This window comes from Papaver somniferum, unplaced genomic scaffold, assembly GCF_003573695.1.
Source record: "Papaver somniferum cultivar HN1 unplaced genomic scaffold, ASM357369v1 unplaced-scaffold_21, whole genome shotgun sequence".
Lineage (NCBI taxonomy): Eukaryota > Viridiplantae > Streptophyta > Magnoliopsida > Ranunculales > Papaveraceae > Papaver > Papaver somniferum.
Window position 1 is genome coordinate 1,733,407 of NW_020631041.1, and position 8,057 is coordinate 1,741,463.

The 8,057-nt window shown below is 37.4% G+C and overlaps 1 pseudogene; it reads right to left on the reverse strand.

The window, feature by feature from the left end:
* Nucleotides 1-2,283: 2,283 nt before the first annotated feature.
* LOC113340139 lies at nt 2,284-7,428 on the reverse strand (annotated as a pseudogene).
* Nucleotides 7,429-8,057: the final 629 nt, after the last annotated feature.

Here is an 8,057-nt window from a genome sequence, read left to right on the forward strand (position 1 = left end):
AAAAATAAGAGTCTATATATTTTATTTATTGAGCGATAATTGTTGAGAATAAATTGAGCCTTATAATATGAATTCGGTGGAATCCTAGTCCCAATAACTCTCGCCTTTTGTTGATATTATTTTCGTTAAATCTTTAAATTTAATCTTCACATATCTTGGAGTTCGAATCTTATTTACTGCAACAACACAATTAAAAATCATATCACTTGGGACTGCATTTGTTGTTCTTGGAAGTAGGCTGGCAATCCCATCTTTTGCGTTTCCGATCACAACTGGGAAAGACTCAATTTCTCTTTGCTTTTCTTCAAGAGCGATGTACTCTTCTTGGTACTCGCGTAGCTCTCATGGTTATTGTATCTTTTATCCTGAATATCTGCGTATACAACAAATCTGTAGCAAAGAGTGTGTTAATGAAGGCTAATATAAGGTTTCTCTCATCCACTCTTCCGGCCATTTCACTGCTCATGCTCCTCATCACTTTCATCTTCCTGATGATGGTGTGCGCGGTTGTTGTCACCATGTCGTTCATTACGATTGCGTATGCGGTTTTCTCGTGTGTGGTAGTTTTTGCCTTGTTGTGCGTCTTGATCATCATTTGGTTGGTAACCTATGCGAATATTACTGCGTTCTTCTCTAATATTATCATCTCCCTGAAAATTTTCAACAAAGTTGTTATCCAGAAGTTATTCCGGTCTAGCGTCTCTGCGGCTAGATCGACTTCGCCTTGACGTGCTCCTGCTTGTTCTTGACCTTGAACTCGCACGTGTTGCTCGTGATATGGTTCTTGACCTCTGCTCTTGTAACCTAATATTCTCTTCTCTCAGTTCATCATTCTGACGCATTAAGTTCGCGGGCGCCTCTTCTTCTCTTCTCTTTTCTGCGACTAGTCTTTGTCGTAGCTCCTCAATTGTCATGTTCTCTTCATTGTCTTCTATCAGTCCTTCATCTCCATTCCTTTGTTCATTTTCCTCCGTTGTGTCTGAATCTGTGGTATGTACGCTGACCTCATTGTAGCCGTGAGCGTCATTTCTCTCCTGAACATGTTGGGTTTGAGCCTGGACTTGTTGTTCTCGATTGTTCCTTTCTCCCATTGATGATTCGGCGGTCTCACCTCTTCTTCGTCCTGCGATTCTCTTACTTCTCTTTGTTGCTATCAGCTATTCTGCTGTGGATGTTTGTCTCACCATCTGTTTTCTATAGCATTTTTTTCGTTTGACAAAGAAAAAGGTACTCTTCTAATAACCAAAGATCTTATTACTAAGGAATATTGTTTTTCTGAGATGAAAACTTTAGGCTGAATTTTTTAGATCTAAACTTCTAAAACTTTCCAAGATTGTCAATAGAATAATGAAAAACTATGAATAATTTTTAGCTTTTTTTGAAAGAAATCTACCAACATGGTATATCACTCCGAGCTGATTTCTAGCGCCAAAATATAGTTGCAGGAAATCCTACAACCACACTCTTATGATGTTCTATCAAGCAATCTAAGAAACCATAGTGAAATCTCTAAGAACTTTTATTAAAATTCAAGAACAAGTACATATATACGAGAAAACTCTAACTCGGGAAGCAAATAAGACTCTCTCTCCTCTAAATATCTAATCTCAGACTACCAAAATTCTCTCCCAATACAATAGTGGTTGGCTCATTATATAGGAGTTTTACATAGTGGAGGACAGCTTATAAAGCCCTCAAATTCGGATCTAATGTGTGTCAATGTCGCGTAGACTTTACCATTGCCGCACGTGTTCTTTACTGCCTCGTAGATCTTCACACTTTAATCGTGACTAGAGTGACGTCATCTGGTGCATCATTCTGAATAGGTTGTACGCGGTCGTCTTGGCTAAGTTCTTGTGAACATCATTTCGCATATCTAATAGGTGTGCGATATTTTGTACCCACAGATCAATGATAAAATGCGATTTTGTCTTATATAGATTTTAGTACACGTCAAGCAAGTTGGTTCCCCTTAGTAGTCATGCCTCCTGCCAACCTGTTTCTTGAGTTAAACACTCCTTATGTCTTGTTTTTGTTTCAGCGTTTTACCTTCGTGAAACTCCATTGTAAGGAGTTTCATTTAAAATCATCCCTCTTGGACATTTTGTGTCAAAGATAGTACTGTCTCTAAAATTAAAAATTGTTTCTTCTTATCTCAATAGAGTTCATTCAATACACTAATACAAAAAAGTGACCTGCTTTGCTTAACTTTCCTGCGGTATACTTAAAATCTCAATACATTGATTCAATAAACCTTACAGTTAAGCACAATTTTTCCGCCGCTTACCGGGGCTCAGACACTTACATTCTCATAGTCCTACAAGTACAAGGCTATTAGCCAAGTTTTCAAAGATTTATCGATAAACAAAACAAAAAAAATGCGATAGAGTAGCAGGGGTATTAGCTTACTACACTTGCAACATTTTTAGATTTGGCTATATTAGTTAAAAACACATTATGTTGAATCTGCAGAGTGGATGTGAGACCAGTACTCTTTCACAAGTTGTCCAAACAACGATCCTTCTTCTTTTATCAACTTCATTGGTTCATCGTACTCCATAATTTTCCCTGTAGGACAACACGGTTATCCTGATCAGTTTAAAGCACTGCGAATATAAGAAAAACATGTAAAGTAATGAATCATAGATCTTACCGTCACTAAGCACAAGCACCATTGAACTGTCCGTAATGGTGGGTATCCTGTGGGCTACTGTGATAACTGTGCATTTTTTGAATTCCGTCCTTATGGTTTGTTGCAGAATGGCATCTGTTGTGTTGTCTATTGAAGCAGTAGCTTCATCCAGCACTAATATCTGGCTCCCCCTCAACAACGCGCGCCCCAAGCAAAATAACTGACGTTGTCCCATGCTCCAGTTCACACCATCTTGTTGAACTGAAAAAATATTTCAAAAGATTTTCAAAATAAATCCAAGCAAAATAGAAGAATTGTCCTGATAAAAAATAAATAAATTATGTTACCTGAAATATCTAGACCTTCTTCTTTCTCTTGTACAGTCTCCCTAAGCTGGCATTTTGCAAGAGCCTGCATATGGGCATGTAAAGATCCCATTAGATATAAATAGCACACAGAACTGCTTTTCCAATTGAAATAACCAAACCCATCAAATAAGCAGCTACAAGACGTACCTCCAAAATTTCCTGGTCTGTATGTTGGGAAAGAGGGTCCAGATTGTATCTGACAGTCCCGTTGAAGAGTGTAGGATCCTGAGGTATGATACCTAAGCGTGATCTTAGGTCATGAAGCCCTATTGTTGATATGTCAACCCCATCAATAATGATTTTTCCTTCTATCGGTTCAACAAGTCGAAACAGAGCACCAATTAGAGTCGACTTCCCACTGCCAGTTCTACCAACGATCCCAATCTTGTGACCTCCTTCAAATGTGCAACTAATCCCATGAAGAACAATTGGAGTATTGAGCCTATACCTTATCTGCTTTACAATTCATTTCTCAGTATACAAATGAATCTCCAAAAGACATGACTTTGCAAATTAAACATAACAATCACATTGTTTTGCTTGTACCTTCAAATCACGGATCTCCACCCTACCTATAGCAGGCCAGCTAGGGAGGGGTCGATTTTCTTCAATGACTTCTGAGGCTTCACTAGGAATTTGCATGTACTGGTTCAGCCTTTCTACAGAAATGATATCATTTGCTAGTGTGCACTTAACTTGAACATAAAAAACAAGATGCATATTCAATGCAAGACCAAAAGCCAGTGTCATCCCAATATATCCTGCCATAAGTAAGATACGCAATCAAGGAATTCATAAGACATTAGAGATGAATCTGCGAAAAATGGGTGTAAAGGGAACATGGATCTACCAGAACCAATAGTTTTTGCAGGAAGCAAAACCATCACAAGTGCCGAGGAACAAAGGATAATGGCACAAAGTGTTTCCAAACGTTGGATCAACCACTCATTTGCAGAGAAGATGTGAAACGAAGAACTAGCATTTCTCTCGATAAGATTAAGATTTTCGGTGAAGAACCGATCTTCCACTCCAAATGCCCTAATTGTCATTGCTCCTGTTATGGATTCGCCTAGATGGCTTGCTATCATAGACTTGGATGTTCCATTGATTCGCATGAACTAATTTGCAGAAGCAGAGTAGTACCTCTAATGGATTTAAGGACATAATTCCACAGGTTACTTGTCTAGAAAGGAAAAAAAAATCAAGTTCTTATGACCACAAAGATTAGTGACAAGACAATTGTTGGATATTTACCTGTACAAGAATCACCATGTAGACCATTGGTACAGTGACAAACACAACTTGCCAAGTAATAACAGCTAGAACTCCAAGATAGACTGCAGTAGTAATGGCACCCATAACAGCCTTAACAAAATTGGATGCGAGATCTAGGTCTACAATACTCAAATCTGATGAGACCTACATCACAAACATAGAAAGATTAAGCTTGCACAATTCTACAACAACAAAAAAATTCATTATTAACTTTGGGGTCTCCTACCCGACTTAGTATCCTTCCCAAAGGAGTAGACTCATAGAAAGCCGTCGGTGCATGGAAAAGAGAGCTCAATAACTTTTCAAATATTGACTCTGAAGCCTTCATAGCTAAAGCAACTGTAGCAAGAGACCGAAAGAGCTTAAAGAACATAGAACTACATCCAATTAGAGAGTATGTTAGGACCAGACGCAATTTGCTGACCGCAGGGTTCTGAACATTAGCAGCCATCCAAGAGTTCTGTAATATTTGAAAAGCCAAAAATATGATTTGACTTATAATAGCTACAGAGAAGTAAAAGAATCCTTTATTCTGATTCAAATACTGTAGATACGGCTTCCACCCAGTGTCCCCAGTTTCTCTCTCTTCTTGTTCAATCAGCTGATGCTCTACCGATCCAATCAATTGATCCCTGCAATAAATTTTCTGTGTATCCTCCAAAGAGATTCCGGATTTATCAGGAGAAGCACCAATTTCGGCAGTAGCTGTATTTTTGTGTGCTTTAAAAAGGTCATGAAATGCTCGATTAGAAGACAGCATCAGATGATATGGAGCCACATGCTGGATTTCTCCATCTGCCATCAACTGTCATGAGGAGAAACAATTTTTTAACATATAATAATCATACTATTGAGTACCACTGGTTACTCCTTCTGTCCTTCGGCAAAGAAGATGGGGAATAACCAACTCTCAAAAATGGTAACTGAGAAGGCAACTTTTCATTGATGTGCTGTTTAAATATGAATATACTTCACATAGACTTAAGGGATATCTGTATCTTGCTTTTAGTATGCAAGTTACTATACTCTTGCATCTTCATTTCCATTGTTGGATGATTATGAAACTTAAAAATAAAGAATTATGTGGTTTGAAAGGATGTATAAACTAACCAAAATAGAATCAAATGCTTGTAGGAAATCAACTTGGTGAGTAACAAGTAAGACCGTCTTCCCTGATAGAGCTCCCATTATATATTCCTGATAAAACAGAGCAAGATTTCAGTAGGATACAAACAAAAAACATAAGATACTGCACGTAGGAAAAAATTGCGAGCTCACATTGAATATGTTACCGTCAGTATCAGCATCAACTGCACTAAATGGATCATCTAAAAGATATATATCAGCATCCTGATACAATGCTCGGGCAAGTTGAATTCGCTGCTTCTGACCACCACTCAAATTAATTCCTCTTTCTCCTATTTCAGTAAGATCACCATATGGTAGCATTTCAAGGTCTTTGACCAGCGAACACTTTTCTATTGTTTCTTGATATTTTTGCTTATCCATGGTGCAGCCAAACAAAATATTATCTTGTATACTACCTGACTGAATCCACGCCATCTGGGAAACATACGCAATCTTTCCATAAGCTTGAACCTGTAACATGAAAGGGCGAAATGAAAAAACATGGGTCATGAGTATCTTACTGATATTCAAATTTTTGAAGTGAGAATGGATGTAATGTATTTGTGCTATGCTTCTTATGTGGTAACTCATGATATTTCTTGGATACTCAAGAGACTTGTAAAGGAAAATTAATCTAACAAATAGATGTTAATTATAAGGATTTTTCTTGGATACTCAAAATCTCAAAGGATTGACATTCCAATAGAACAAATAACTTATATGACTGATAACAACTCACCGTTCCATCCAGCTTAGGAACTTCTCCGCAGATAGCCACTTTCTCACCAGATTTAACCTCAAGGTTTACACTCTTTAAGGTTAGTATTGACGGTTTCCCTTCCCATGAAAAATTACCTGAACTGATAGAAATGCCGTGCTTATGGTGCTCTGTACATTCCATGTGCCTGAATTTTTCACAGTCTAACTCCTCTGCGGCAAGAAAAATAGCAATCCGCCTGAACGCAACGTTTGCATGAATGGTCATTGCAATAATATCTAGAAAAGTGAAGACATTACCAGGATTGAGAGGAACCCTAGTGAAGTAACAAGTCACAAAAGTTGCAGAAGAAACCAATATAGGTGAGATCCAAAACAGAAATGTATTATATCCTTTCATCCGCTGAGCAGATTCCAAAAACTTGACCTCCTCTTTCCTTAGTCTATCTATAACAGATTTGGAATACATCTCCCAAGCATAAAGCTTTAAAATCTTTATGTTGAGAATAGCTTCTGATATAGCCTTCAGCCTTTTATCTTGCGCTATTACAAGCTTACTCTGAAACTTATGGTGTAATTTAGCCAAGGGAGTGTTGCATATCACAGAGAGTATTATAACAACTAAGGCTGCAAACGATGCAACCCCTACTGCACGGAAAAGAATTGCTAATCCAAGACATATTTGTAGGCATGCTGCCCATGTTTGATGCAACCAAAAAGGGAATTCCCCAACTCGATAACAATCTACAGTAACATAGTTGATTATTTCACCAGCTGAAAGCTTTGTCTTAGCAGCAATAGAAACCCTGAGTTGTTTTTTGTAAATAGCTGCTGAGAGCAAAGACCTAACTTCAATTCCCATTGATCTACATCGAAAGAACCACTGTCTCTGTGAAAGGGACTCGATGAATTTTGTGAAGAGCAGTAGTAGAACTAGTACATCCCCTCATGTTTAAAGGATTCTTTACCTTCTGCAACGTCAATGAAAGCACCAAGAAATAATGGACTTGCTGAAAGAGTTATTGTGTTGAAAAGAGCGAAGAAGCCAGCAATTAAGATCTCTTTCCAATAACATAAAATGATTGCCCATAAAATTGACGGTTCAGTTTGCTTTTGTTTCTTCAGCTGTTCCATAAACATTAAGTAACATGTTTCTGCTCTATCCTTCTTTCTTAACATGGGTATATCATCATCTTCGAGTGCCTTTTTCTTACCCTTTTTCATCAACGGATTCAGCCACAAAAATGATAATTTACTAAGAAACCCAGCTTTTGCAAAAGGAGTCTCACTCTTAATATGGTTATCCATACTTTTGCTTACCTAGTTGAAGTGTATAATTTTCACCATTTAAAGTGTATCTAAGAGCATTTCCTTAAGTGGTTGATACTTGTTCTCTTCTTTTTCGGTGCTTAAAATATTTTGATTGTAATGCATAATACGAAACAAATTATGTCAAGGTCATTATTTGTCAGCAAAATTTAAAAAATGCAATCTAAAAGACTTTTATTTTTAAGGTCTATAAAAGAAATTGAATCTACATGGTTGGACTAGTATGATATTCTTTCTTGATGTCAACGGCTGGCCAAAACATACAAAATAACAAAATCTGGAAACAATGAATCTAACAACTAAGAACCCCTGCCCTCATATTTAAAAGATTCATCAACTTGCAGAATGTCAATGAGGTCCCTAAGAAACAATGGACTTGCTGAAAGAGCTCAGACATCAAACGATTACCTGTAAAATTGATGGTTTGCTTTGCTTCTTAATTTTAGATTCTCCATTTTCAGCTACATCTGTCTTTCCTAAAATGTTTCAAGGGTTTTCTTAGTATGCTTATTCTCAATGGACTTCTACTAGGATATCCAGCATTAGATAAAACAATCACTTGTTAACTACCATCCATATTTCTGTTTCTAGCAAATTTCAGGCTTACA